This window comes from Mustela erminea, chromosome 5, assembly GCF_009829155.1.
Source record: "Mustela erminea isolate mMusErm1 chromosome 5, mMusErm1.Pri, whole genome shotgun sequence".
Lineage (NCBI taxonomy): Eukaryota > Metazoa > Chordata > Mammalia > Carnivora > Mustelidae > Mustela > Mustela erminea.
This window is the reverse complement of record NC_045618.1, coordinates 134,714,152-134,729,596: the sequence shown is the minus strand read 5'-3', so window position 1 is coordinate 134,729,596 and position 15,445 is coordinate 134,714,152. Positions and strand designations below refer to the sequence as shown.

General features: G+C 42.1%; 1 protein-coding gene and 1 long non-coding RNA gene across 9 annotated transcripts in view; both read left to right on the top strand.

Moving 5' to 3' along the window:
* Window positions 1–15,445, top strand: part of RGS6 (regulator of G protein signaling 6) — a 550,737-nt gene that overhangs the window by 147,423 nt on the left and 387,869 nt on the right. The gene's annotated exons all lie outside the window — the stretch shown is intronic.
* On the top strand, window positions 6,004–14,234 carry LOC116591799. The gene is made up of 3 exons (XR_004286166.1): window positions 6,004–8,289; window positions 11,947–12,868; window positions 13,564–14,234. It is a non-coding gene; the product is annotated as an uncharacterized LOC116591799 (long non-coding RNA).

The following is a 15,445-nucleotide window of genomic DNA, read 5'->3' as shown; positions in this document are numbered from 1 at the left end:
TTGTGAGTGTGGTGTCCTTCACTGAGTTCACGGGAGAGGAGTGACGTCGGAGTTTACATGTAATAGGGCAGAAGCCTCATGAGCAGTGTGAACGGGCTCTCCAGCCTCTCTGCACAAGAAGGGAACTTTGCACAGCCGCTCCCCAGAGACCATCTCCACCTGCCCTTACTGTCTCTCCGGCCCCCGTCCTGTTCTCCCTGCCTGCTTTCACTCAGAGCCTGTGGGCCTCTCTCCCCTGGTGTACTGGTCTTCCCCTAGCCTGTTCTCTACTGCAAGCGGAGGAGCTTAGCCCATTGCCTCCCTGAGAGAAGCCCTGGTCACTTTTGAGGTCCCATTTTCCCTTGCTCACAGGAGGACAGCATTAGATGCACTTAGCTTCTGAAGGGACCCAGCAGAGCGAGGGGCCGTTGACCAACTCACTTCAACTCCCAAGACCCTGCTTAACTCGTCCTTAAACCAAGAGGCCCCAGGAGCTAAGCTCCAAGCTTCTTTGTGGGTCTACACTTCCGTGGTTTTCATCTCATCTGAACCTGGCTTTGATAATGCAATTCCTTTTAAAATGTATTAGAATCCAGATGGCATGACTGTATCCACCATGCAATCGTTTTTACTCCTTTTTCCTCTAAAGAGGATATAAATAGTTTGGCTTCACTTGACTATGAGAATGGCCTTCACAAGCAGGACAGAGATGCTGCCGGGAGAGACGTTGAGAGTGGAAAGTGGCCGCACCAGGCAGGAGGCTGTTTCCCCGGGGCCCCTGTTCTCAGATGGACCCGCTTCCCGGGAGCAAGTATGCGTCTGACCATCAGCCGGCTCTTACAAAAGGCAGATTTGAGCCTTCTCATCTTTGAGGGAAATAACAGGGAATGTATTACCTCCTGTTCTCTGCATTCTCTTCTGCAAGTCTGGTGATCAAAACCCAGCGCCCTGGGACTACGGGAAGGCCATTCCTAAGCAGAGTGGTTTGTTCTAGCCCATGTTTTTTTTTTTTCTTTTTTTTCTTTTTTTTTGAAGGATTGCTATGAGAAAGGTCCACCTGAAGAATATTTTTGTGGTGTTTACTTTTTAATAAAATGAACTTATTTTGAAACAGCTTTAGATTTACAGAAAAATGGTGAAGGTAGTTCAGAGAGGTCTCATAATACTGGCGTATCTAGTTTTTCCTCTTATTAATATCTTACATTCGGATAAGGAATTTGTTACAGTTAATGAATCCATATTGATGTATTAGTATCGACTGAAGTCTGGACTTTTTTCATAGTTGGTCAGTTTTTACCTAACATCCTTTTCCTATCCCAGGACCCCACCCAGATGACCACGTCACACTTAGCCGGCATGACTCCCAGTCTCCTTGGAGTCCTCTTGTCTGTGACAGCTTCTCAGGATGCTCTTGTTTTTTATTTTAAAATACTCCAGGCATGCAAGAAAGTGTCCGTATGTGTGTGCATGTCTGTGTGAGCACGTGTACACATGCACGGCACATGTGTGTACACATGCATGGGTGGGTCGAGAGGGAGGGAAGAGCCATGTAACCACCAGTCAGCCTCAGAAGCAGAACGGCAGAGGTGTGACCGACGCCCAGTGTGTATCCTTCTCAGTCCCATTCTCCTTCTCTTTCTAGAAACCAACCAACCTCTTAAATCTGGTGTATTTGTCCCATGTCGACTTCAGAACAACTATTCATAGTATTCTGTTGCCTATTTTAAAGTGATGTGCAGGTTACTCTTTTTTTTTTTTTTTAAGATTTTATTTATTTATTTGACAGAGATCACAAGTAGACAGAGAGACAGGCAGAGAGAGGGGGGAAGCAGGCTCCCTGCTCAGCAGAGAGCCCGATGCGGGGCTCGATCCCAGGACCCTGGCATCATGACCCGAGCCGAAGGCAGAGGCCTCAACCCACTGAGCCACCCAGGCGCCCCATGTGCATGTTCCTCTTTAAGCCTTATTCTCTGTAAGCCTATTTTACACATAACCTCTTTTCATCTACATTGCTCCAGTTTATTTATTTAAAATTTTAAATCAGATTCTATTACATGAATCCGCTGTCTTGCGGGTGGACATTTAGGCTGGCTCATTCTGACTGTTGCCGAGGTCACTGCAGACAGTGCTGAGGCGACAGGCTTTACGTGTCACCTGACGCATGGGTACAAGTGTTGTACGTGGCGGTTCGGGAAAGGGGATTTCCAGGTTTCAAATTTTGTCTTTGACAAAACCGTTTATTCATTTATTCAATAAATATTGATTGAAAAATCAAAAATGGGTCAGAGACAGAGCCAGGCTCTGGAAGAAGACAAAAAATCTCTCCCTCCTCACGGGGTTTACAGTCTATTTGGGATGATAGACGTCAAAGAAGTCACTAAAGGTGTGTATGTGCTACACAGTTGTATTCTAAAACTACGGAACAATGAATTGTGTGCCATGAAGAAAGATAAAGGTGATTGAGATGTGATGAACCTTAATATTTCTTGTACCCTAAATTACCAACTGAATTCCTGACCAGGACAAAGCTTCTCTCCAATTGAATAGCTATGCTTCCTTTTATCTGTGGAAGCAACAGAAAACAAACACTTTCTCTTTTTGCCTTAGCTACCAGGAATCTCACATCTAAGTGTGAGTGCTGCAGGGTCTGGTTCCTCCCCGATACATGTACTGGATTTACATTCCAACTTTATGAATGGACTTTCATCTATTTTTGCTTGCCATCTTTTGCACACCAAAGCACTTCAGAAATAACTTAGGTATAAATCATGGAGACAAGACAAGCTCTTAATAAGCCATTAGTCATCTTCAGTTGAGCTTTTCAGCGATGAGCGGCCTTCCTTTTCCTGGGGTTTGTGTGTTGGTGTAGGGGTCTTGCTGTGCCGACATGCTTATTTGATTTCAATATGAATTCCTCAGATTAATTTATTATCCATCAAGAGGCAATTTGTTCCCTAAATACTTCACTTGGATGATGGTTCTTTTTAATTGCCACCAACACACACACAAACAGAGTCTTAGCAATTCTCCTTGGCTCAGATGCTATCTTTAGGAACATTTGTCTTGTCTTAACTACTCTCCTTTTGAAGACATCTAGTTTTCTGTGACACTGTTTACTTTCATTATGTCTTAATTATGGGATTCTGATAACCATGGAGGAGTAGAGAGACAATAAATAGGGTTTTGTGGGTGATTAAATGCTAAAGCAAAGCTGAGATGTTTGATAACCACAACAGTTGTTTCTGCAAGTATTTTCCAAAGGCAGGAATATTATTGCTATTACACAACAATCACGCCAAAAAAAAAGAAAAAAAAAAGAAAAGAAAAGGCCTCCCACAAGTCACTCCACTCATTACATTGTGCCTTTGAAAGTCTAATGCTCTTTTATCTGATGTTATTTTGATCGTCAGTCTGAGTCGTTGGCTCTTCATGGCAGGCTCTTCATAAAGGACAAGTTCTCAGTGCTGAAATGTCATTTATCTAAATGAGTGTTCATGAAGTGGGCAAAATGTACCTCATTGACCGTTGGGACCACAGTAGAGTCTGAAGAAAGATTATATTTGGACGGGTATAATTGAACTCAATCTTACTTGTCAGGTTTTAATGAGTAATCTAGCTCTATCAAGCAGAAATGCATTTGGTTGCAGGTAATACAAGCACTCGCTGGTGGTTTTAATAACTGGGGTATTTTTTTTTTTCTCATGTGACAAATCTAGAGATAGGCAGTGTTAAGGCTTTGTTCAGCTCTTTGGCAGTTCTACCAGCAATCCTGATTTTTTTGTATTTTCTTCCTTGCTCTTCCTACTATGTTCGCCTTCATCCTTACACATTTTGCCTCATGGTTGCAAAATGGCTGTTTCTGTGACTGCCGGCATCATGTCCACATTTTAATGATTTATTTATTTATTTATTAGAGAGAGGGAGAGAGAGGGCATGAGCAGGGCAAGAGGCAGAGGGAGAGGAAAAGACAGAATCTCTAGCAGACTCTCCATTGAGCGTGGAACTCAATGTAGGGCTTGATCACATGACCCTGAAATCATGACCTGAGCCGAAATCAAGAGTCAAATCTTAACACACTGAACCACCCAGGTGCCCTTATCATGTCCATACTTTAGAAGGGAGATGTGAAGCAGTGGTGTTGGCCATAGCTCTCTCCCTTTATCAGGATAGCAGAAGTTTTGTGAGAACTCCCCTGCAGTCTTGCTCTTAATTCTAAATGGCTAGACTAGTGTTCAGTTTCAAGGATAACACTCTGTATTTAGCTGACCTGTAAGGTTTCAAACAAAGTGGAGGGCACTAACAAGGAACACATAGGGAATGGGTGCCGATGGGGCAGGTAATTGCCAATCACCAGCCTATCATAGAAGGCACACCAGAGTTTGCTACTAAGGATCTAATGTAAAAACAAATGCCATCGCCATGAAAATGGAAAAAACTGTTACATTTCCAATGTCATGCCCATTTCAGAGTTAAAAATGGAAAGATAGGAAAGGCTGGTACACTGCCTTATCAATGTATTTGATTGTTGACTTTAATACATGAAGAATGTTGGTGGAGACTAATCTTGCTTTGTTTCTGAAGATTTCGCTTTTGTTTTTCTAGGCTAAAAAGTAAACTTTGAAGACAATTAAGAAAAATACATAGACATATGAAATGAGGCTTGTTAATTCTGTATCTCTTCCCAGAAAATGCACACTCATATGCTTTGATTATCCTTAAGTGATCACTAGGGAGTGGGGGGGAGGAATAATAAATAACTAAACTCAAATTCAAAAAGCTCAATTGGGCCACAAATTTCAGTCTTATTTGCCATGTTGCTACCGGTAGAAAAGTCTGGTTTAATTTCAGATTTTCCTTCCTCTCTGTTAATATCTGTCTTCTGGTTCTATCTTGCTGTGTATTAAGTTGCTCTTACAGGGGTTGGCTGCATTTAACTCAGTTGTCCTTGCTGGGGTGGGGGGATGTCTCATGTTCTTGCTCTCAAATGGAAACTAGGGCTGGAGTCATCTAAACACTCACTGAGCTGAACATGTCCACGATGGCTCATCACTGGGCTGGCATGTGTCCTCTCCATGTGGCATGGGCTTCTTCTCCTGGTCTGGTGGTTGGGTTCTGAAGCTGAAAGTCTCAGGAGATCAAGGCAGACACTACAAACATTCTTCTGATTTAGCCTTAGAAGTACTACAGCATTAACCTTCCACTGGTTATGCAGGAGAACCCAGACAAAGTGGGGCAGGAGGCATGGTCCACTGGGGACCATCTTTGGAGCAAGCTGTTACAGTCTCCTTCCTTTTCTCCCCTTGGGGATTCGAGGGCCATCAGAAGCCAGTCAGAAAGAGAAGGAAAGGGTGAAAATACTGCTCCATGCAGCGGGTAATGGAGCCAGGATGTTAAAAATTACTCCCCTAGTACCCTTAGAATATCCTTGCCGTGGCCTTTTGCAACATGACAATGGTGATCCTAAGCTGAACTCTTTAGCTTTATACCTTTTTAATTTTTCCTTTCTTTCTTTCTTTTTTTTTTGATATTTAAACTTTATTTTATTTTTTCAGTTTTCCATGATTCATTTTTTTATGCATCACACCCAGTGCTCCCAATATGTGCCCTCCTTAATATCCAACATGGAACTCACCCATCCCACCACCTTCCTCCCCTCCAAAATGCTCAGTTTTGTTTCTCAGAGTCCACAGTCTCTCATGGTTCATATCCCCCTCTACTTTTCCCCAAATCCCTTCTCCTCTCCTTCTCCCAATGTCCTCTGTGTTATTCCTTGTGCTCCACAAGTAAACGAAACCATATGATAATTGACTTTCTCTGCTTGACTTATTTCACTCAGCATAATCTCCAGTCCCATCCTTGTTGATACAAAAGTTGGGGATTCATCCTTTCTGATGGCTGCATAATACTCCATTGTATATATGGACTAATCTTCTGTATCTATTCCTCTATTGAAGGACATCTTGGCTCTTTCTGTAGTTTGGCGACCATGGCCATTGCTGCAATGAACACTGGGGTACAGATGGCCCTTCTTTTCACTACATCTGTATCTTTAAGGTAAATATCCAGTATAACTTTCCCTTTCTGAGCAAAAGTAAGTACTAACTTTAAAAAAAAATTCTTTTTAACACTTAGAGATGTAAACAAAAAAAACATACAATGACCTTGAGCTCATATCAAAACCAACTCTGAGCTTTGTTGTTCAATTTCTATTCTTGATATATGAACCTATCCCCACGTATTGGAAGGCCAAGCAGAGAATACCCTATCCCCAAATAAATAAGGTCAGAGCTGATTTTATTGACAGCCCTATCTTTTTGCCCAGACTGCACAGACGCAGTTCAATACATCAGCACGGGACACGGGCACCGTCAGACATGCTCTTTACGTTGGTTGTTGGTGGGTTTCCATCCTCGCTGCTTTTTCACGTGAATGAACAGCACGCTAGGGCAAGTTTTAAGAATCTTTAAGGATCTTCAGAGATTCCTGTCTTGCCGAGACACAGGAAGGCCGTAATTAGGAAACAGACCAAGAATGAAGAGGTGGAAATGAGGGCGGGTGTCTTTGTTGCTATAAACTACTAGCTTTCACCATTCTCCGCCTTGGCATGTGTTGCCGCTGCTACCTGGAACACGCCTTCTCCCCCTCGTCTGCCTGGCAGACTCCTACTCACCCCAGATGCAGCCCAGCTGGCAGCTTCTGCACGAAGGCACCTCCTCTCCCTGGACACAGCCCTCCATGGCCGTGACCCCCAAGCCTGCCCCCGTGTCTCCGTACAGCCTCCTCCCTCACCGGACTGTGGCTTCTTATGGGCTGGTGGCCCGGTGCCACCAGCCAAGCAGCACATCATGTTCAGAGGCTCAGGAATGTTTGGGGTTACAGTCAACAACCCCAACACAAGTGTTTGTTATGACCCTCAGCAGTAGTGTGTTGGGGTGGCTTATACGCTTCCTTGACCAAATCAAAACAAAACATACTCTAAAAACGAACCAGAACATATCAACTTCTCCAGCATTTATCTGAGACAGCTGGGCTGCCGCTCATTTCAACTCTTTACCTGGAACGTCCCCCTCGGTCTTCTCTGCAGGCTCCCCTAGCCTCATGGTCTGGTTCAGGACCCTTGTCCTGTCCCAAAGCCCTCTGGTGCCTCAAATGGGCATCACGCAACTGAACAGTTATGTAGGACGTAACGCTGGCAGTCGCTTCACCTGCACGTGTCTATCCTCTTGACTGAGACAGAAGCTCCCGCTCCTACTTCTTCTCTGACCCCTGAGGATGGGTAAATAGTCGTGTATACAACAGGCCCTTGCTGGAGTTGCTGTTGACTGCCTCGCACGAGGGCAGTGTGTGGGGATTTGCAGAGCACTGACGCTCTTCACACCTCCATGTGGCAGGAACGTAGTGGGAACTGATTCTTGGGACGGTATGGGGCTGGGGAACACTGGCTGAAGGACGTGGTTTTTCCCCAAGCTTAAAGAAGACACACTGTCACAGTTCAGGCCAGATTTGTCTCACAAATACATTTTGATTGACCTGCACAGAGTTTTTAGAAACAACTGAAATAGTTCGCAACATTTAATGATCCAGAAACTACTTAAGAATACAGAGTTCTATAGTTCATCTTGAAAATTTGGAAGATTCGGTAAAATTGGGCCTCGATTCCTAATTAGCAGTAATTTGCTTTGAACTAACTGGTGACTGTGCCGTTCAGACAGAAGATGAGCTTCCCTTTCCTTGTCCCCTATAAAATCGCACCCCCACACTCTCCTTTCATTTGTGTTACCTTCTTGCTTCTTAGGTAAATTATTCCAGAAAATGCCTATTTCCTGTGCTATCATACTTCTATAATGCATAGAGCCCCGGTACTCGCGGGGCTGCCAAAGAAACCTCATATCCGAGCAGTGTGTATGTGGACTTCTTTCTCAGTGTACACACTTGAAAAGATACAGGACCTCTGTGCATCCACTCAGAATGGCACGTTTTTTTCATCAGTTGGCTTATATAACAATGACCATAACCCTTCCCTGTTTACTGAGCACTTAGTATATACTAGTGATTGTTTTGAGCATGTATTAACTCATTAAGCCCACAGCAACCCTGCCTATGAGATCAGGGCTGTTATTATCCCCATCTCACAGATCTTCTTGCCAACCTCCTGTTTTTCAGATGAGAAGCTGAAAGCTCAAGGACCAGGGTCACACAGCAAGGAGGTGGCCTCCATCGCCAGGCTTTCAACTTAGGCATGGGCGAAGGGAGTCACACACCGTTAAGACTTATTTCCAGGACAGTAATAGCGTCTTCTTTACATGGCTGGTTTGTAGACATTTAAATGCGCTCTCAGATATAGATACCGGGTTTTGGGGAAGGATTGCGCCTGTTGCCTATCTGCCGGGCTAGTTCACGACATCAGTAGAAGAACGTGTAGATGCTTCTGCTGTCTTGTTAACAATAGTCTGCTCGGAAGAAAGTTCCCCCAGTAGGGGGTGTGAGGGGGAGGTCCTGATAAAGTATTCAGTATAATTGGCTCTCAGAAGCCACTCTCTCTCTCTCTCTCTCTCTCTCTCTCTCTCTCTCTTGCATGACTATAAAGGAAGAGTTCGTGGTGAAATACGTGCAGAATAGCAGATTTAGTTATATCTTTAGTCCTGATCATGACCTTAGATCTGGTCTCTGAAGTCACCTACTGGTAGTGCAGAGTTCCCAAAGGCTCACAGCCCTAGTTCTTGATTGTCCTTCTCCTGCAGCTTCGCCTACTTCCCTTGCTTCTTCTCGTGTCCTTCTCCTCCTCCCTCTTCTTTTCTTTTTCCCTTTTGTATCTTTTCCCTTTTGTATCTCTATCAAGATCTTTGAGTGTGAATCCTACAGAGAAAAATATGGTAGTTTCTTCTCTCAGAAGACTAAGTTTAGTGGAGGCATGTTAAAAAAAATCACTTTTTAAGAAAAACTTCACATTACAGACCACATCAATATTCGTCAGTCATATGTTCCAAAATACACACAGAACAAATGATTCTTAACGAGATCAGAACTGTAATGAAATGGGTCCTCTTGTACGTTAGTCTTAAAAAATATTTTAGCATTAAGGAAGTATATGATTGTCACATTATCTGGTGGACAGATCAAACTGTTGTGAACTTCAAATATGTTTGCACTTAAAACACATTGGTCTGTTGAGTTCTAGGCATATTTTAATATCCCATCCATGGAAAGTTCCCTAAAGAGCAAAAGGGACCCCCAAGGAACACGTTAGGAATGACTCAGAGAGCCCTGGACCAAGGCAAGATGTTCAGGGTGTCTGTGGACAATCAGGGTTGTCAAGGATAGATATCCAGGATAGACTGTCCACAGGCGGCGGTGGTGTAGACAGCAGGGAGTTGAAGAGAGGGAAGAGGGAGTGAAGAGATGTGTAAGCAAGAGTGGACAGAATGAGTTGCTTGGGAAATGGCTAAGATGCAAATAGGTACTTTGGCACAAGAAACATCCATATTTTTGTCAAAACCAATCTGACAGTATATCTCTAAAGCCATCCCAGGGCCCATTTCTTTTGAGCCAGTAATGTAATTTCCGGGCATCTCATTTTAGGAAATATTTCAGAATATGGAAAAATCCATATGCATGGAAGCTATTCATTTTAGTTCTATTTATAATAGCCAAAAATGGGGAAGCTTGGCATGTCCCTTAGGAGAGGCATGCTTAAGTAAATTAAAAACATTTCCTTGGTAGAGTGTTACACAGCAATTCAATGATGATCTTTGAAGGCTGTGAAGTAACTTGAAAAATGCTCAGGTAATTGAAAAGGGCAGCGACAATGGCACACTTGAAACCAAGTTTTTTTCATGAACCAAAACTATGTAAACATGCCTAGGGGAGAAAAAAAGATGGGCAGGAAATCCAGCTGACTGTTTGTGGTGTGTTGGATGTGAGGGTGTGGACTCCGCATGACGGTTATGATGCTCAGCCTACTTGTATGATGGATTTGTAATCTCCTTAACTAAGAAAATGGCATAAATTCAAACATTTAACAATAGCGCCATGGTTGAGTGCATGATGGACGCAGACACAGGAGCTTCAGCGGTTTATGTGAGCAGAGTTAATGGAGGTTTTATCTGGAATATAATGTCATAGTTGAGTCAGTGAGGTGCGCGGCTTGCACCAAGGGCCCAGGAGATGGACACAAAAAGGCTGCAGACATGGGCAAAGGACAGAGAGTGATGGCCCCACTGGGTTGGGAGTTGGGCTTGGACTTGGTTATTTGACCTGCACATCCAGATCCCACCCTATCACATCTGGGGTGCTGAGGGAAATACTGATTTTTTTCTTTCTTTGGAGGCCCTTTCTTTCAGTTGACTAAGGTTTAATAGGTTTGGGGTTGCTCTCCTTGGGAGCTGTTGATGCCCTAGTAAAAGACTGGGCCAGATGTATTAAGACAGCTCTGCCACTGGTCTTGGGAGGACGCCCTCTTGCCTTTGACTCTGGCTAGCATTAATTGTCATTGGCCCCATTACTTTTTCTCAAAATGATGGCAGCGATAATCATTGTAATAGTCCTGGATATCTTTGTTGAGCACATAGAGTGTCAGATGTTAGTGTAAATACTCTCGAGCTGGAGGAGGAGACGTTTATTACTCTCCCCATTTTACAATTGAATGCATGGAGGCTTAGAGAGGTTAAATAATTTACTCAAGATGATGCAGCCATGTCAGTGGCAGAAATACCGTGAACTTTTAAAAACTTTTTTATTGTTTTAAAAGTAACTTCATTGGCTGAAAGTTGGCAATCTCGTGTCAGTCCCTCAGTCACTATTTTCTTCCCCTAAAAATTTACTTGTTCATGAAGTCACAAAGTCAAGGAAGCCCTCAGCCAAAATTGCAGTGGAGATTTGACAGTGGAACAGAACAGTCTAGTTTCTAGACATTGGACGTGTTCTAGAAAATCCAGACTACAAGATTGCTGTAAGTTTCAGAAGAAGAACCAAAGATTTGGTTTGCTGTTCAGGGTGGCACACTATGTACAAAATATCTTTAGAATTTGATAGTGCCACTATTTAAGACCTAGAAAATAGTTCATTCTTGGCACCTGTGTGGTTCTACTCGTGTCTCCATAAGTGAGGCCCCCTCATAGCTGCATCCCAGCTGTCCCAGCACTGTCCTTGACCACTAGGAATCATCTTAAAATACATCTCCTGATTGCAGTATGAGGATATGTGAGTGTCAAATGTGGCATGCGCTGTATTTAAGTAGGACTTGGGAAGGAAAGCAAAAACCTTAACACTTTGACATGATTTTTAAACTGATGGTTTTCCTGGCTTATCTATGCAACTAAATACCTTTTATGCAATTTTAGTCAAGTTCTTGAAAGCACAGGAGGAAAACAATCCCTTTTCATCGTGTCTCCTTTTTTCCCAGCAGCAGCCATCATTAAGCTAACTTCTAGCTCCTTCTTGCTTTCTCAAATTTATATATTTCTATATTTACAACAATTTAGGGAAAGTTGTCATAGTAGCAAACAACTTTTCCCTTAAGAAAAAAATTACAGAAGATCATAATTGCACAAGGAAAGAAAATCAAATTGTGCATTTATTTTTTTCTTAGATTGAATGAGTAGGCCTGGATTTATTTGCATAGCAGACACAGAGTTAAGAATGTGCTGGAAGCATGCAAGGCCACATGAAGCCTGGACTCAGAAATGGCACATCACCACTTCTACCACCTTCCATTGGTGAAAGCAAGTCATTAACACCAGTCAGTTCAAAAGTGTAGAAACAGAGTCTATGAATGAAAAGTATGGTCTTTTTTATAATCTACCAAAGGAATGACTTTGTCATAGATTATTAATAGAGATAGATGAGTTAATGTAAGTGAAATGCTCAGAAGAATGCCTAGTAGTATTTGCTATTTTTGTTGTTGTTGTTATTATATCTAGATGTTTCTCTAGGAGCTATTGAATGTCCTTTAATCTTACATTTGTTTAGTGTTTTAAAATGATGTGGGAGGAACGGCATTGACTTCAGGGCCCTGAAAATGCTATTTCTAGGCCGATGTCCTCCGCCATCCAAAACAGATATGTGAGATGGGAGAGATGTTTCTTTGGCCTCTCAGAGTCTTCTCTAGATGGTGCTGTTGGCGATTCCCAGGTATCCTGTGTTTTCATGCTTTTTCCTTTATTCTGTCAAAACTGCTGCCTATCCTTTATTTTTACCGTTACAATGTTTACTAAATATGAGAGCTATTTCCCTTTAAAGGAAAACAGTCTTGTGAATGTAGGTGTGCTGTTCCATTTTTATTATAATGTTACTTAACTATGTGCAACCATAAAGCCATGTATAAACTGATTATATACTTGCTTATAGCCTAGATGCATTTAGAAAGCAAAAATTTGAAAATGAAGTTTTAACTGAACAGACTTAAAAATTAAAGGCAAGAAAAACTTCAGAATTTCAAAGTAACAGCATGAACCTGACATGACAGATGATGTTATTTTTACTGAAATGACATCCTGACTCAAAACCGCCGTGGCCTTTGACGCCTTCATTTTCCCACAGTTCTCTCTGTTACGATGACGACGAACCCTTCCATTTCACAGTGTGCTGAGACATTATTCATCCTTTGTTTGGTATGAAAGCACCGTTTAGACATCAGTTCCACCTCTGGCAGCCGACAGTAATTAACGTGGCACTACATGGTGTCGACTTAATTATAAACACAAACAGGAACACGGAAGCCCCTGGCATTGCTCAGTTCTACGATGGTTATATAACTTAGTGCCTTCTACATTTTAATGTGCAGATGAATCACCTGAGGATCTTGGTAAAACACGGACTGGGGTGGGGCCCAAGATTTGGCATTTCCAACAAATTTCGGGTTGATGCTCACGCTGTTGGCCCAGGGACCACTGTGAGTACAAGGGTCTGATTATGCCTCCAGGAATATCTTTTAGATTATTATTTAAACGAAATACATAAACAGTGGTTCCATAGAAAATTCACATGTCTATGGATATGTGCATGGTCCCCAGTCTAAGAAGGACTGTGCTAAACCCTAGAAGGCAGCTAGGTTATTAGAGTGTGTATGGGCCCTGTAGGAATCACTTCGCGACACTAGGTATGAAGCTACATGCATTGAATGTCAGTCAGCAGTCTATGAGGAACGTGAATTGTAGGAAGCCTTCTCTGGACATTCTGGATAGAACTCATAGATGACTCTTGTATCAGTGGGGCCGGCCAGCTGTGGTTTTGCCTCTAATAAATCAAATCTCTCTCTTTTTACCCAAGCAAAACCTTCTTGTATCTCATATCACCACTCACATTTTTCCCGACCTTAGAGTTAAAAATGTGATAGAGCTTCCTTTTTCAATTTTAATGTCCTGAGGGCAAGGATTATGTTCTATTCATGTTTGTACTTTCATGCAGCAGGCACATAAACACTTGCGGAATTGAATTTATTGGCTAGATAACTCCTGTGAATGCCCTTTGCTATTTGCATAACTACGGTTTGATTTTCTTAAAATTCTAGGAATTTCGCTCTCTTTTATATTTCAAGACACTTATTACTTTATTTACTACTTCTGCTTTTACTTTGTTTCTTTCTAGGAAACATTCCCCCAACTTAAGTGTCTGAAGCTCAGCCTCTGAAATTTGAACACATACCACATTTTTGTTCTTGGTTCTGAAGTGCACTTTGGTTTTTGTTTTGGTCTGAGGGTAAGTGTTGAGAAGATAAGAAATAGCTTATAGATATTTAGTTGGTAATTTGTGCAACCAAGTTTAATCTTTTCTAAATAGTCCCACAGCAGTCTTCTGGAGGGAATTCTCAAAGAAGATCCAGTAGAACCAATTTGTCTTTAATAAGAAAGTTCCAGATTGTAGAGAGATACTGAGGTGATAGCCTTGTGCATAAAATATCTTTCCTAGGGGGAAAAAAACAAAATAGTGCCCAACCTTATCAATAAACCATTATAAGTTGTCTTTGACCTGGGCTCCAACTATATTCCGGTGTCTCTTTTGGATCGAGAAACTCTCAGATAATGACTGGGAGAGAAAGCTTCTGAGGTTACAGAGGGATACCTAGCAAACCTATGAATTCGCTGGATAGCACATCATTGAGCAAAGAGGGACCAGGTGTATAACATATGAGTGGTAAGGCAATCTTCCCATGGCTGGGCATGATTTTTTTTTTCCTAGTTCTGTTTGTCAGTCTGCCTCTCTTTCCACCCACTCCCGGAGCCCACCTGCCTGTCCATCTGTCCATCTATCCATCCATTTCACCTTTTTATTGAAAAAAAGACACAGACTAAAAACAAAAACAAAAATAGACAAAACAAGGATAGTTACTGCAAAGATTCCTGAAGTGTGGTCTCCAGATTAGTAACACTAGCATTGTCTTAGAACTTGCTAAAGATACACATGGTTGAGCTTCTGTGTAGACTTTTAAATCATAAACTGTGGAGGTGGGGCCTCTGTTTCAACAGACCCTTCAAAGGATTCCCAGGCATGCTAGAGTTTAAGAACTCAGCTTAGTGAATATGGGAAGGTGGACATTTTTGTAACTTACCACCTAGGTCAAGAACTTGAACTTTGACAGTCAAGTCAGAAACCCCACCTGTGTCCCTCATCCCAACCAGAGTTCCTTCCTCCTTCTGAAGATGCCACTATCTTGAGTTTCACAGTAATCCCTTCATTGTCTCTTTATAGTTTTATTACTGTATCACACAACCCCAGATATAATAGTTTAGTCTTTCCTGTTGGTAATTTTCTGTCTCTCCCTCTACAGACCCCTCTTTGCTGTTGCTTTCTTTGTCATGCAATGTATCTGTTAAAGAACCTAGATTGCTTGACTTACCTTCCCAGAGTGTAGATTTTGCAATTGTCTACTCATGGTGCTGTTCGTGCTTATTGGCAGCTGGATATACAGGCTTTACCAAACCCAAGTTTGATCCTTTTGCCAAGACTATAGGTGGTATTGGGTTCTTTCATTAGGGGGAATAGGATATCTAGTCTTACAGTTTTTTGATGTTCCCAAGTACAGTTATTCAATACTGGACCTGTTGGGAGGCATATATTGGCAATATTCTGTCATTTCATCTTGGCTTTTACTATTAGCTGGAATAGTTTATGTAGAGTAAATGACTATCAGCATATGATTTCCCATTGAGAGTCATACTTGAAAAGCAACTCAAATACTCAGCTTTCCTTTTATTTACCTAGTTTTCAAGACGGTGAATTATTTTCTTGTCATGTTCAGAAAATGACCAATTATTATTTTTTTTTTAATGTCCTTACGTGCTACTAGACTGAAACATACCGGAAGGCTAGTGAACATTGGCAAACCTTACCCTTATTAAAGCTTAAACTGTCCCATCCTTTGGCCAATAGGAGCCTCCTTGGCTTGTTTCCTGATTGTTCTGGCTCTCACTCTAGTTCTCTGACTTCTTCCTTCTTTGTTCCATGTTCATCTCATACATTGCTTATTCTC